The sequence below is a fragment of the Helianthus annuus genome, chromosome 9 (assembly GCF_002127325.2).
Source record: "Helianthus annuus cultivar XRQ/B chromosome 9, HanXRQr2.0-SUNRISE, whole genome shotgun sequence".
In the NCBI taxonomy this organism is placed as follows: Eukaryota; Viridiplantae; Streptophyta; class Magnoliopsida; order Asterales; family Asteraceae; genus Helianthus; species Helianthus annuus.
In genome coordinates, this window is record NC_035441.2 from 42,700,138 (window position 1) to 42,715,473 (window position 15,336).

Sequence of the window (15,336 nt, forward strand, 5' to 3'; positions counted from 1 at the left end):
CTCGTGGTGACTGATGATTATTCAAGATTTTCTTGGGTGGCGTTTATGGCACACAAGAGTGACACTTTCAGAATTATCAAAAACTTGATCATTCAGATTGAGAATTTGTATACTTTGAAGGTTAAACTGATTCGCAGCGACAATGGAACTGGTTTAAGAATCATTCCATGGAGGAGTTCTGTAGATCAAAAGGTATTCTTCACAAGTTTAGTGCAGCTTACACTCCTCAACAGAACGGCGTCGCTAAACGTAAAAACTGTACATTGATCGAGACTGCTAGGACGATGTTGGTAGAGTCACAATTGCTGCTTCCCTTCTGGACTGAAGTTGTATCTTCTGCTTGTTATACATTGAACCAAGTCCTTACAGTCAAAAGGCATAACAAGACCTGCTTCGAGCTTCTTCATAAACGGAAACCAGATTTGTCATATCTTGAACCGTTTGGAGCTCCTTGCACAATGATCGATCCTAATGGAAAGTTTGGGGCAAAAGTAATTGAAGGTTACTTTCTTGGTTATGCCACCCCAAACTTAAGAGTCTGGAATCTAGAGACAAAAAGGGTCGAGGAATGGTCTGAAGTCAGAGTACAAAGGCACACATTGCCAGTCAAATGTCCTGGTCAGCCTTGGATGTTTGAGTACGATGACGTTTTCAATTCGATCAATATTCAAGAAGTCGAAGAAAGTGTTGCGGCAAAGATGTTTTTCGAGAGTGACAATGCAACAGATTCACCGTTGGTTCGTCCAATTATTGTCAACAATCCAGAACCATCTTCAGTGAACAATAATACTCTCAACAATGAGCATTTTCACGATGCTAACGAACTGAACGAATCTTCAGAGGATGATGAATTTCTCAATGCATACCAAGAAGCTGTTCATGGTACTTCAGAGGCTACACCTCCAGTGGACGCCCCTAAAGCAACTGAAGCTACTGCATCATCCTCTTCGACAGTTCCGGGTATTGAATTGGTTGTTGATCTCAATCTCAACAATCTGGGTACAAACATTCCAGTTCCAGATAATCCAGAAACAAGAATTCACAATACCCATCCTCAACAAAACATCATCAGTAATGTACAAAGTGGCGTACAAACAAGAAACATGTTGCGAAACAACAACAATGCAGGCTTGTATGCGGCTATTCGAGAATCTGGTAAACAAAACGATTGGTCCTTCGCGTGTTATGTTTCACAAGAAGAACCAAAATCGTGGAAAGAAGCTTTGAAAGATAATTCTTGGGTTGAAGCTATGCAGGAGGAACTGTAGCAATTCCAGAAGCTAGGTTTCTGGAAACTCATTGAGAAACCTGAGAACTACTAGAAGATTGGTACCCGTTGGGTTTATAAGTGCAAAAAGGATGACCGTGGAGTAGTCATTCGAAAAAAAGCAAGATTAGTCGTTCAAGGTTTTCGTTAGATTGAAGGGATCGACTACAACGAAGTTTATGCATCGGTTGCACGTCTAGAAGCTATTCGGATCTTTCTAGCCTATGCGTCCTTCAAGGGATTCAAGGTCTACCAAATGGACGTGAAAAGTGCATTCTTACGTGGTGTGGTTGAAAAAGAGGTGTATGTCGAACAGCCTCCAGGTTTTGAAGATCCTATTCACCCCGATCGAGTTTGGTTGCTGAACAAAGCTCTCTATGGTCTACATCAAGCACCACGGGCTTGGTATGCAACCTTATCTAATTATCTGCTGGAGAATGGATTTCGAAGAGGTCTTATCGATTGCACTCTTTTCATCAAAGAACAAGATGGAGATCTTCTATTGGTACAGGTATACGTTGATGATATTATATTTGGTTCTACTAACGATGTATTGTGTAGTAATTTTGAGCGCATTATGCAGGATAAATTCGAGATGAGCGCAATAGGGGAAATGAATTTCTTTTTGGGCCTACAAGTTCAGCAAATGAAGTCTGGGATATTCATCCATCAGACTAAATATGTTGGTGACATCTTGAGCCGGTTCCAGATGTTTGATGCAACGCCCATTGGTACCCCACTGCAGCAAAATCATGGAATTAATCCGGACTTGAAGGGTGAAATTGATAGCTCCTCATATTACCGCGCTATGATCTGATCTCTTATGTACTTCACACCATCAAGACCAGATATAATGTATCCAACGTGCCTGCTTGCCAGATATCAAGTTAACCCGAAGGCCTCACATCTTGCAGCTGTAAAAAGGATTTTTCGTTATTTGAAGAGTTACCCTGACACCGGTCTATGGTACCCTAGGGATAATAACTTTGACTTGATTGCTTTCAGTGATTCTGATTTTGGTGGATGCAAAATCGACGGCAAATCCACAACGGTTGGATGTCAGTTTTTAGGAAATCGCCTAGTCACATGGCAATGCAAGAAGCAGACTTGTGTCGATACATCAACATGCGAAGCTGAATACATTGCTGCCTCATGTTGTTGCTCCCAAGTCCTGTGGATCCAACAACAAATGCGCGACTACGGTTTTGAATTCCTAACTACTCCTATTTTCGTTGATAATTCTGCTGCCATACAGATCACTAGAAATCCTGTGCAGCATTCAAATACAAAACACATTGAAATCAAATATCACTTCATACGTGATTGCTTTCATAAAAGCCTTATCGATGTTGTTAAGGTCCACACCGATGACCAACGTGCCGACCTTTTTACCAAAGCATTTGACAAATCAAGATTTGACTTTTTATTACTGGTAAATGACATTAAGGTCAAGCAAGAGTAAAACCGACATCGGAAAATCGTTTTTGTAAATGTCTTTGTGTTTTTAATTTATCATAGTTTTTACATATTAGGGGGATAAATTTCCGTATGTTGAATTTCTTCGGTAAATTTCTAAACGCAATCACAGGTGGTAGAGTTTGCCTTATGAAAGATCAAGACTTGATGCAGTTTTTAAAGAATGGAACCCTTATCAAATGCCGGTTGGAGTATTGGAAGATCAGCGGAAGATCGGTCAATTGAGCCTTGTGAGGAAATTGCACAACACCCAACACGGATATGCATACTTTGAGGGGGAACTATTATACAAGGAGCGTCAAGATACTACTTACCTGGATCATCGGTCAAGGGGTAATTTGTTAACACAGAGAAGATAAATACTTGATTAAAGATTGATTGCAGTTGCATTTTCAACATTCGACAGCAACGGACAAGGGGGAATTTGTTGATGCAGATTTTGTATCCGATGCTTGTCGAATAGATTAGACTTATTTTATGCTGAATTTGTAATAGTTAGTGAAACCGTCAAACGAACGTGTGTTGACCCGCTCGTTTGAAGTGGTCAAACGAGAGGGTTATTAGTTTGACCATGTATGTTTGCTAGACAAAGGGGGTGTGGCTATAAATAGCAACTCCTTTGTCATTTGCAAATTAGAGAGAGCTAGAGAGTGTGGGGGAGCTCATTTGAGAGTTCACAGTGAGCTTCATTGTGTGGGGGAGAGTTCACCACTTGGTCTCTCCCCGGATGTATAGCCCTTTGGTATTAGTTCGGTTAGCTTGTAATCGGGCTGACTTGTAATATTTTTCTACCGATTAATACAAAGAAGTTGTGTTTATCCATCTCTAATCTCTCCTGGCTTGAACTAATCTCACACTAATCACGGTTTCGGTCCTGAAACACGGTCCTACAATTGGTATCAGAGCCATGGTACCCGATTTAGTAAATCTAACAGTTTGCTAAGTCACATGTGCTCTAGATCTGTGATTTTAGTGATTTTTGTTCAAGATGTAAACATGGTGGAAACATGAAGAAAACCCAGATCTGGACTGACAGATGGGTCTGAGCTGAACGGATCACACCCCAGGTTTAGGTTTTCTGTTTTACACCAAACAAATCAAGTTTTCATCATCAAATATAACTTTTGAAGTGATTTTCGTCAAATCTGGGAATGAACAGTGGCTGTGTTCTTGAAGAGGGTGTGGCGGCTGTTAAGAAACTTTAGGGTTTCCTCATATCAGCTCCGACGAAACTCCTGAATATCTTGGTGTTGACGAAACTCCTGCTCTTCCTGCCTTGACGAAACTTCTGCTGAAGACCTTGACGAAACTCCTGCTTCTGATGTTGACGAAACTCCTGCTGTTGATGATGACGAAACTCCTGCTTCTGATGATGACGAAACTCCTGCATGACGAAACACCTGACCATGATGTCTCGTCGAGTTGTTTCGTCGGCTCATGATGTTTCGTCAATCTGCACAATGTTTCGCCGTCCTTGTCCTTATATAACAGCAGACAGAAGTGTTGCAGTGAATCAGAGATGAATGATGGTTGTTCTCTGTTGTTTGCGGAATTGAACATCTGTTGATGCACGGAATGTCTGTTTACTGCGTCTACAAGAAGTCTGAAGTCAATATTAGTCAACAGGGGGTCAAAGTGTAAATATTATATGAAATATGGTTAGGATCGCTTACTAGTCATAGTTTCATTATGGACCGCTTATTTGTCAGTAGCCTGGATCGCTTATAGGAACAAGTATCCTGGATCGCTCATGTGGCATGTCATAGGAGCGACCCAAGATATCTATAAATAGGCTTGAGCGGTTCTCATTTGTATGGGTGTATGTGTGTGCTACGGTGCTGAAACTCTGCCGAAATTTTATCAGAAAGCAATAGAAACACAAGGAATTGAAAGGATTAGCTGTTGTTACTTCATTTACGTTGATTCCGCCTTCGTATATGAAGATGAACTACTTCGACTGACTTTTCGGGTCAAACAACGGTCCAACAAGTGGTATCAGAGCTCAGGACGAGGAGTTCATACTACGACAGCATAGATCTGCAGAAATCTCTCTTTTCTACTCACTTTCTCTCATACTTTTTCAGTTTCTAGTGGTTCCTACAGTCAAAATTGTCTGAAATTTGAGTATAACGTGTAAAACACACAATTAACAAACCCTAGAAAGAATCAGGTGAAAATACGGACTAAAAATGGCAAAAATTGATTAAAAACAGTCGATCGCTTTTTCGAACATTGGATCGCCTTTTCGGACATTGGATCGCTTATCTGGACATAACCTGTCTGGATCGCTCAAAATTCACTCCTTGGATCGCTCTTTCGGACAATTTATCTCTCAGGATCGCTCGAACGGACAACATTGTTGAACCGCTCGAACGATCACATCTGAACCGCTCATACGAACTTACTTGAATCGCTCGAACGGACGTTTCTTAGACCGCTCGAACGGACAGTACTTGAACCGCTCGAACGATCATTTTCTGGATCGCTCGAACGAACATACTCTCGGTCGCTCATTTGACATATTGTGGATCGCTCAAGAGGACTTAGTTCATATTGTCTAGTCCGCGTATACGAACATATATTAGATCGCTTTTCTGCCAAGCTGTTTAGACAGGATCGCTTTTGTGGTTCTGATTATTTTTCGAAAATCAAAAATTCTTCTAAGTGTTGTCTGATTTTGTAGGTACATTCACGATGGACGACATGTTCTTAAATCCGTTTAGCGACATGTACGCATTCATGGGAGGTTCGAGAGACAACGATACATCTTCTAACAATACGAATGAGACTCAATCAAAGGAGAAAAAGAAGGAAGCTTGGGAGTCGGAGAGTGCATTCGGTACATTCAACAAACCCCCGAAGCTTATGGCAATTGAGGAGTATAGTCGTTGGTCGAGAAAATTTGAAGATTGGTTGATGGCTTTCGCGTATGCTAGTTGGAAGAGTTTGAAGAATGGATATGATCATGGAGATAAAAATGGAGAAACTTTAACATCAGCTGACGAAATTGAATCTTTTGTTGCAGAACAAAAGTGTGTGGCACTATTATTTCAATCTGTGCGAGAAGACATCATTTCATTGATAGATTACACCAATGTAAAAGATTTGTGGAAAAAGCTTGAAACGAAGTGTCTTGGAAGTAAAGAGATTATAAAAAACAAAACGAAACTTCTTCGAAAAGAATTTGATATGTTTGGGTGTCTTAAAAATGAATCAGTCTGTAAAATGATTGAAAGGTTTGGTCATCTGAAGCTGGAACTTGCACGACATAGTATTTCGTATCCTCCGGAAGAACTTGTTGATAAATTGTTCGATGCCTTACCAGATGAAGTGGATTGGAGATATTATGCATTAATATTGAAGAACACTATTTCTCCTGAAAAATTGACTCTAGATTTGGTGATTGAGAAACTTGAGAGTCATGAGCTTGAATTGAAGAAAACCTACAAAGTCAATCACTCATCCTATCAGCAAAACTTGGATCTGTATTATCCAAAGAGTTTGATTCCAAAAGCTACTTCTCCGAAAACTGCATTTTCTGCTGAAAATGTTTCTTCAGCAAACAAAGAAAGTCAAAGCAGTTCGAACAATGGAAGTCACAGTGGTTATCACAGTGGATCTACGTCTTCTGCAAGTCGTTCTGATGCGAAGTTTTCCTGCAATATCGCAATAGATTTGAAGAACGCACAGAATTTTGATGAAGAGTCAGCCAAGCAACAAATGGTATTTCTGGCATCTGTGCTAGAATCTTATGAAGGGTTGGACGCTGGTAAAATCGGGAATACAAATCTGACGAAGGAAGATTACGATCAGATAGACCCCGAAGAAATGGAGCTGATCGACATCCGTTGGGCAATGGCAAGTGCAGTTCGACGTGCACAACGCTTCATGGAGATTACTGGGAGAAAAACGATCGGTGGTCCATCTACGAAGTTGGGGTTCGATAAATCCAAAGTGACGTGCTTCAAGTGTAAGCAGAAGGGTCATTTCAAGCGTGAATGTAGAAACACATACGCTGATGAATCTGAGAATCCGTTTCGTGACGACTACTATAAGAAGGCAATCTACCACCAGAATAAATCTGAGCCGCCCAGATTGAAGCAGCAGGAAGAGAATAGAGACAAATCGAGGGCATTAGCTGTGATTTATGATGATGAGGGTTATGATTGGAGCAAAGAGGTTTTGCCAAAAGATGATGCCGTTGGGTATGCTTTTATGGCAAAGAATGAGCCTATTCCATGGAAAGATAATCGAACGGAGGAACAGAAATATAAATACCGGAAAATGATTGCTCAAAACAAGATTATCAGACTGTCTGGTATATATCTAGAGGCAAAACGAGCAAATAGGTGGGATCCAGACAGGGAGTGCTATCTTGACAATTGTGGCAACATAGCAATTGATGATAAAACGCTTGATATTGAGGCTATCATCAAGGAGTATAAAGAAGAAGATGAATATTGGCAGCATAAATGGTGGGGTACACCAACGTCAAAGATGATTGAAGAAGAGAAAGAGAGAGAGAAAGAGGAGAAACAAAAGAAAGAATAAAAGATTGATGAAGTAAAGAAGATTGATACGGGGTTGATTGATGTTTCACAGGAGCTAACGGCTGAGAATTTAGAAAAGATGGCTGATAAAGTGCTAGCTGCAAAAGCACTTGAGGTAGATCCTAATTCTGTTTCTGAGTCAAAGGATCAGGTCAGTCCAAATGTGTCAGCTAATGGATCAGGTAAGAAGGGTGATGGGAATCCTGACTGCAAAAATTGCACGAAAGAATGCAATTTCTGTAGTACTGTCACGTACCTCAACAATGAGAAAATTAAAAACCTGACAGCCAAGGTTAGTAGTGTTGAGGATCAAATACTTGGTCGTGACAAAACTGTGAGAGCTTCAACTGAACGAATCAAAGAATTAACTGCTCAAATTTTTGAAAAGGTTAAAACTGAAAAAGAAAACTTATTTCTTGAGAACCGACAAATTTCTGAAAAGTTTGAAAAATTGAAAAAGGTTGTTAAAGATAGTGATGAACGAAATGGAAAAACATTTTAAGAAAATGAACATCTAAGAGCTGTTTTGAGAGTAAAAGAAGAATCAATTAACAAACAACTGGATGAAATTGCTAAACTAAAACTTGAAATTCAGGAAACTAAAATTGAAAACGAAAGAATTCAGTTGAAATTAAACAGCTATAGCTCAGCTAGCTTTGTTTTGCAGCATATTGTTCCCAAACCTATAGGGAAAAACAAAGCTGGTGAGGATGTGTTATCTGATGGAACGGGTGTAGGATTTCACAAAATTCCACCACCAATCTTAAACAACTACACCAAAAAGCAGTCTAGTTTGGTGGAAATTGAGGAAGAAAGTGATGTTACACTTCCTGAGAACATTGATATCACGTTCACGTCTTCCAATGAAGAGGGTGTCCAAAATGATGTGGTGAAAAGTGTGGTAGACAAAGTGCTTAAACCGGATTGTGACACTTCTGAGGAGGATGGATGTTTTCTAGATAAATACATTCCGAAGCAAAAGTCCAAAAACAACTTACATGATGAATCTGATCTTGTCATGTACAAGATGTCGGGATCGGATAAGTTGTTTTCGGATTCAGAGTTTCCATTAGAGAATGTTAATCTGAACAAATTGACAAATGTTTTCAAACTGGTCGAAGTTGAGTTGTCAGCAGTGAACGGTCTAAGTCGAAAGAAAGAGAGAGTTTACAACAAGAAAACTGTTTATCCACCACGTTTTTATAATAACAACAGAAACAATTGGTCGGGTGGTTATCAGGGGGGGTAAACCATATCAGAAAAGAAATGTTCCAAACAAGAGGTTTGCTGAAAAGAAAACATTTGTGAACACTTCAAGTTCACTTGCTGATGAAGAAAAAGAAATTTTTACAAAATCAAACAGAGCATTTTTTGAGAAGAAAGCTTCACAGGCTCAGTCTGAAGGCATGAGTCGGGTACCTGATACTCGTACTTGTTTTAGATGTGAACAAGCTGGTCATATTGCACGAAAGTGTACATATGTGAAGCCTAAGACTGAAGCTCTGAAAGTTCAACAAAAGAAAGTGGATGTGAAGGGTAAAGCACCGATGTATGTTGAGAAGAAAGTTGTTGAGAAGAAAACTGTTCAAATTGATAACTTGAAAGTAAAAACTGAACCCGTAAAGAAGTTGGTAAATCAAAATGATAAATTTTATAAAAGGGTTGCAGAAGCTCAACAGGTGTGGAAACCTAAAATTGCACCAAAAGTTGAGAAGAAAGTCTCAGTTTCAACTTCTGAGGTGAAAAAGGATGAAGAATCAATTACGGTTGATTATGATGCAAAATTTCCACCTCTTAAGTCTGAGAATTTCAAAATTCAAATTGCTAAAGTCACGGTTACACCTAAGGCTGGTGAGGCCTGGGTGGACACCATGGATCACGAAGCATGAATCGGCATCTTTCTTGAAGTTGTTTAAATGATGATTTGTTATGTGCAGGATCTTCCAAAACTTTTATCCAGATGGATAATGGATAGTGGAGCGTCAAGGCATATGACAGGGAAGACCGCATTGCTGTATGATGTGAATAACATTAATGGTGGTTATGTGGGTTTTGCGGGTAATCAAGGAGGAAGGATCATAGGTGAAGGAACATTATCGAATGGAGTTATAACGTTTGAGAGAGTTAACTACATCGCTGAGCTGGAGAATAATCTACTGAGTATTTCCCAGATTTGTGACAGGATGTACACTACTCATTTCACCGACAAAGAATGTTTGATCTTGAAACCTGGATTTGTGATACCTGAGGAATGGATCATCATGAGGGCACCAAGGGTCAATGATCTGTACGTGTTGGACATGAGTGTTGCTACGACTACCACGGGCCAGGCTCATTGTTTTGTGTCCAGAGCAACGGAGAAAGAATCTCGTTTATGGCACCGAAAGATGGGGCATATTCACTTAAGGAAAATGAATCATTTGGTGCATAACGATCTAGTTACAGGAGTGAATATTAAAGGTTTTCATCTGGAAGGGGAGTGCATAAGCTGTGTCAGAGGTAAACAGAAGAAAAAGTCACATCCCTCAAAGCAAGTTAATTCAGTTTCAAGACCATTGGAACGGCTTCACATGGATTTGTTTGGTCCAGTGAACGTGAAGAGTATAACAGGAGACTCATATTGTCTGGTCGTGACTGATGACTACTCCAGATTTGCGTGGGTCATGTTTTTGAAAACAAAAGACGAAACCTTTGATAGTTTGATGGTATTGTTTAAGAAAATTGAAAATCTGTACCAGAGACCAATTTGTAGAATTCGGAGTGACAATGGTACTGAGTTCAAAAACAGTAAGATGGAGGAATACTGTGATGAAAGAGGTATACTGCATGAATTTAGTGCTCCGTACACTCCTCAGCAAAATGGAGTTGCAGAACGCAAGAACCGGACGCTAATCGAGACAGCCAAAACAATGCTTGCAGATTCCAAGTTACCAATTAATTTCTAGGCTGAAGCTGTGTCTGCTGCATGCTATACTCTCAATAGAGTTCTTACTGTAAAGAAGTTCAACAAAACGTGTTTTGAGCTAATCAATAAACGCAAGCCGAATCTGAAGTATCTAGAACCGTTTGGGTCACCCTGTACGGTAATAGAGCCTAATGGCAAGTTTGGTACAAAGAGCTTTGAAGGAATATTTGTTGGATATTCAGGTCCTACACGGCGTGTCTTTGTTCCAAGTGAAAAGCGTATTATTGAAGCAGCAAATGTTGAATGTCAGGGATATACTATGCCGCCTCAGAATCCTGGTGATTCATGGCATTATAATTATGACAAACTTTGGGAATCGTTTGACATGAGAGAAGAATCAGAGGAAGAGGAAGATTTCTTTGATGAGCTGGATGTTTTTCGTGAATATGAGTCTACGCTCAGGTTTCCAGCAGAGTATTCTAGAAGACCTCGGGAGATTTTAAATGATGATGAAGCGGGTCCTAGTAATGCTGGTGATCATGATGAAGAAGTTGCTCCTGGTAGTCAGTCGGTGGAGAATGATGATCAAATAGCTGAAAATATGCCAGTATTTGACCATAGTGATTCAGACCTTGAGGGGGAGCAGATCCAGTTGTCAAGTCAAACAAACCAAGTTGGTAAACAGGATGCAGAGCAGAATGTTACGAATCTGGAAGGAAATGTAGATGTTCCAAGCGAAGTGATGCCGCGAACTCTTTCTTATCATCCAGAGGAGTTGATTATAGGAGAATTGCAATCGGGCGTTCGGACGAGACGTCAAATTGACCAGGGCTTAACATGTTTTTATTCTACAGTAGCACCTTTGCAAACTGAATTTTCATTAAGTTGCTTTATTTCGCAGGTCGAACCGAGGACTTACAAAGAGGCGCTTACTGAAGACTCCTGGGTCATAGCAATGCAAGAGGAGTTAGGACAGTTTGAGAAGTTAGGTGTGTGGAAGTTAGTTGATTTGCCGGAGGGTCAAAGGAAAATCAATACAAAATGGGTTTTTAAATGCAAGAGGGACGACAGAGGAGTGGTTGTAAGGAACAAAGCTTGACTCGTTGTTCAGGGCTTTAGTCAACAGGAGGGGATTGATTTTACCGAAGTCTATGCTCCTGTAGCGCGACTAGAGGCTATCAGAATCTTCCTAGCATTTGCGTCCTGGAAAAATTTCAAAGTATATCAGTTGGATGTAAAGTCAGCGTTTCTTTATGGGAAGGTCAAAGAGGAGGTTTATGTTGGTCAGCCGTCGGGCTTTTCTGACCCAATCCACAAGAACAAAGTTTATTTGCTGGACAAAGCGTTGTACGGTCTGCATCAGGCACCGAGAGCCTGGTACGAGACTTTGTCTCAACACCTACTCGCTAACCAGTTTATACGCGGAAAAGTGGATGCCACGCTCTTCACCAAATTCGTTGATGGTCATCTTCTGATAGTACAGATATATGTAGACGATATTATTTTTGGGTCAACGAATGAGAAATTGTGCAAAGATTTCGAACAGGTGATGAAGCAGAAATTTGAAATGTCTTCAATGGGGGAGATGAAATTCTTTTTGGGATTACAAGTTGAACAACTTCCTGAAGGAATTTTCATTCATCAAACGAAGTACGTACATGATATTCTGGATAAATTTGGAATGTCAAGTTCTACTCCAGCTGCTACCCCACTTGCGACTAATCATGGGATTCACCCAGATCTCACTGGAGACAGGGTTGAGGAGACACTTTATCGATCCATGATAGGTTCTTTGATGTACCTAACTGCTTCACGTCCTGACATAATGTACCCAACATGCCTCGCAGCAAGATATCAGTCTAACCCGAGAGCATCGCACATGGTTATAGTCAAGAGGATTTTACAATACTTGAAAGACACACCCACATTGGGGTTGTGGTATCCTCGCAAAGTTGATTTTATGTAACACCTCGAAAAATTTCGTCCAATAATGTCTTGACACGTGTCATAAGGTTCCGGTATGTGAAAACATACTTTAGAGGGAATAAAAGTGACAAACAGTGAAAACTATGGAACGTAAGGGTCCAAAGTGTCAACAATGGATAAATAGACTCTATGATAACCCTACATAATGTTCATAACCTTAAACGGATGGTTCATGGATCATACGACGCGGAAATTGCACAAAAGTGAGGAATTACAAACTACAGGGGCTAAAAGTGTCAACATGTTTAATTTATACCTCTGAGTGAACTTTTGGCAGACCCGAAGCATTGTAATGCTAAAATATACTCACTAGAATATGTGGTTAAAATTTCATGAAGTTTCGTTAATGTATGAGAAAGTTATGGCCAAAACCGTACTTGAGGGACTAAAAGCGTCAACGTCGAATTTCATGGCTTTTTGGTTGAGCGCAAAGTTATCCAAGGACATTACCATGTTGGTAAATGTCCCAAGGTTCTTAAAACCAAGTTTGGGGGTTTACGGGTCAAGATAAGCATCAAAACATCGCGCGTGAAGGTCAGGGGCCAAATCTGCCAACTTTGGAAAGTTGCTGACCTGACCAGGTCCTTGCGGACCGTATGGGAGGGACCTTACGGTCCGTAAAGGTTGCCCAGATTTGCAGTTTCACGAATTCAGCCATTTTAGCCTGAATTTTGAGTTGGAACCAGCTTGCAACACCTCCTTTTGCTCCAATTAAATCCCTTGCATGCCTAGGACAACACTGACCTCTCTATAACCTCTGAATTCCCCTCATAAAGCAGATCATTCATTCATTTCCTTGGCACTTGGTTGTAAACAAGAACACCCAAACTTTGCAAAAGCTCTCAAGACTTTCTGGAGCATTTCTGAACGTCAAGGCTGACTCTAAGTGTTAACTAAGCTTCAATAGGACCTTTGTAAGCTTCTATATCAGTCTCTAATTCGTTCGTGCTTTGATTAATTGCTAAAAGTCAAACCGTTGTTCTTATACTTTGACTTTTTGATTAAACGAGTTTTACTCTGTCATTTCTCAAATTGAAACCACATATATGTTGGTATTCATGTGGGAAACAAACCCTCAAAAGGGTATTCTCTGATTCCCACTTTATGCATGCTAATTGTCGAGTCAAACTTGTTTCTAAAAAGTCAACAGAAGTTGTTTTTGCAAAAATAAGATTAAATGGTAATGTAGATGACATGCAATCTGTTTGATCATCATAAATAACTTATAATATATGTAAGAATGAGTTTTATCATAATCAACTCGACAATCTTTAGTATAAATACGAATCGGAACCGAAAGTCTTATAAAACGACTTTTTCGTAGACTATCGATTCGGATCCATGCATGCATGTTTGAGATCTGTATTAGAGCATATTTTGAACCATTTTTATTTTAGTATAACTTTCTGGAATTTTTGATACTTGAGTCTATACTTAGCCGATTCATATGCATGTTTCCGATTTATGCTTAAAGTTGACTATTTTGCCCTTTTTGATATAAAACGTGATTTTTGGAAAAGTGAAAGAGTGGAAATCTTTATTTCTAATATATAAACTTGCACCGAAAATTTCGGATCAGTTGGTGCTCCAGATTTTGAGTTATGGCCAATATCGTAAAACTATATCTTAAAGTTACATAAACGGCGTATTTCGCATATAACCCATTTCAGGCCACGTTTTGATATAAAACTTTTTACCCACTGATGTTATATAATATTTTGGGATTTTTGATGATTTTTATTTAATTTTTGGCTGATCGTATCTTAGATCGCTTAGTCGGTTCGGTTAATACCGATTTTGACCGTTTAAGCCATAAAATGAGTTTTATACATTATTTTGACCCGAAACCTTTTTCTACTGATTTTATATGTTAAATAAATTATTTTAAGCATTCTGGAAATATAAAAATCTCAGCTTTCCTTTGAAAACCCGGAAACGGCGTTAAATCGTATTTTTAGCGTTTTTAACGCATAGTAAGCGTTATATCCATTTTAAACATATAAGACTTATACCTACTGATGTATTTATTATATTTTCATATAATAACAGTAAGTATAAGTATGTGAACCCAGATTTCCAGTTTTGACATTTTAGCCCTTGTGAATTTACTAAAATACCCCTACGGTGCATAGTTTGATTTTAAATGTTAAGTTTGGTATATGGGTCATACCCTACTGTTATAATATGTTAAATAAAGTATATTTACTGTATAAACCAGACCCGAAACTCAGATTTCTAATTTTACTCTTTTATAACCTTTTAAATGACCAAAATGCCCTTATAAGGCATAAATCGAGTTTAAAATTATTCCGGGCAATATAGAACATAACTTACTGATGTTATATCATATTTAAAGCATATTATCTCAGGGAACTTGCATTTGACTCTTTTGGCTACCCGTAACGCCCTTTTTGCGTTCGGTTCAGTTTACGTAACTAGTTTGCATAAATTGACCGAAACGGGTCAAACGTTATCATTTTTGTCTCAAAATACAGAATGTATTTAGTATACCCATATTATACAAGTAATCAAACTTGTCGGGTCTAAATCACATTATATCCGGTCTTTCGCTTAATCGTGCGCTTGTACCGTATCATCCTTAAACTAACCGGTCAAAGCTTAGGCTTAAATAAAAGACCCGTTAGGAATCTAATAGGTTAATTATAAACCTTTGTTCCAGATTAGGAGGCCCAGTAAAAGCTACCTACACTTATCATTTGTGACTCATACTTGCTCAGGTAAATACATTTTGACTTATTTTCCCTATACGGGCTTGGGGTACGGTATATAGTATACCGCTTGATCGAGCGCACAAATCCTGCGCCTTATGGGTGTACAGTCTTGAATAGTTTGTGCGACTCGTTTAAACAGTCTTTTCTTACTTTAGGCTTTGGGGGGTTATTGACCGTGTCCCGGATATCCTTGGCATTATCTTACGAGATGGCCACGACCAGAGCACGGGGTGTAGGCGTACACCCGGCGTGTATAACTCTTTAATGTGGTGTGTCATTTAATCTTTAGCCCGGACAGCAGATCCCGGGCCACCAAAAGTACGAGTGCATGTAATTCGTTCACAAGTTTATATTGCATAAATATCCCAAGTTAATAAAAATATTTATGCCTTGTGCATTTAAATCAATTTTCAATCATTT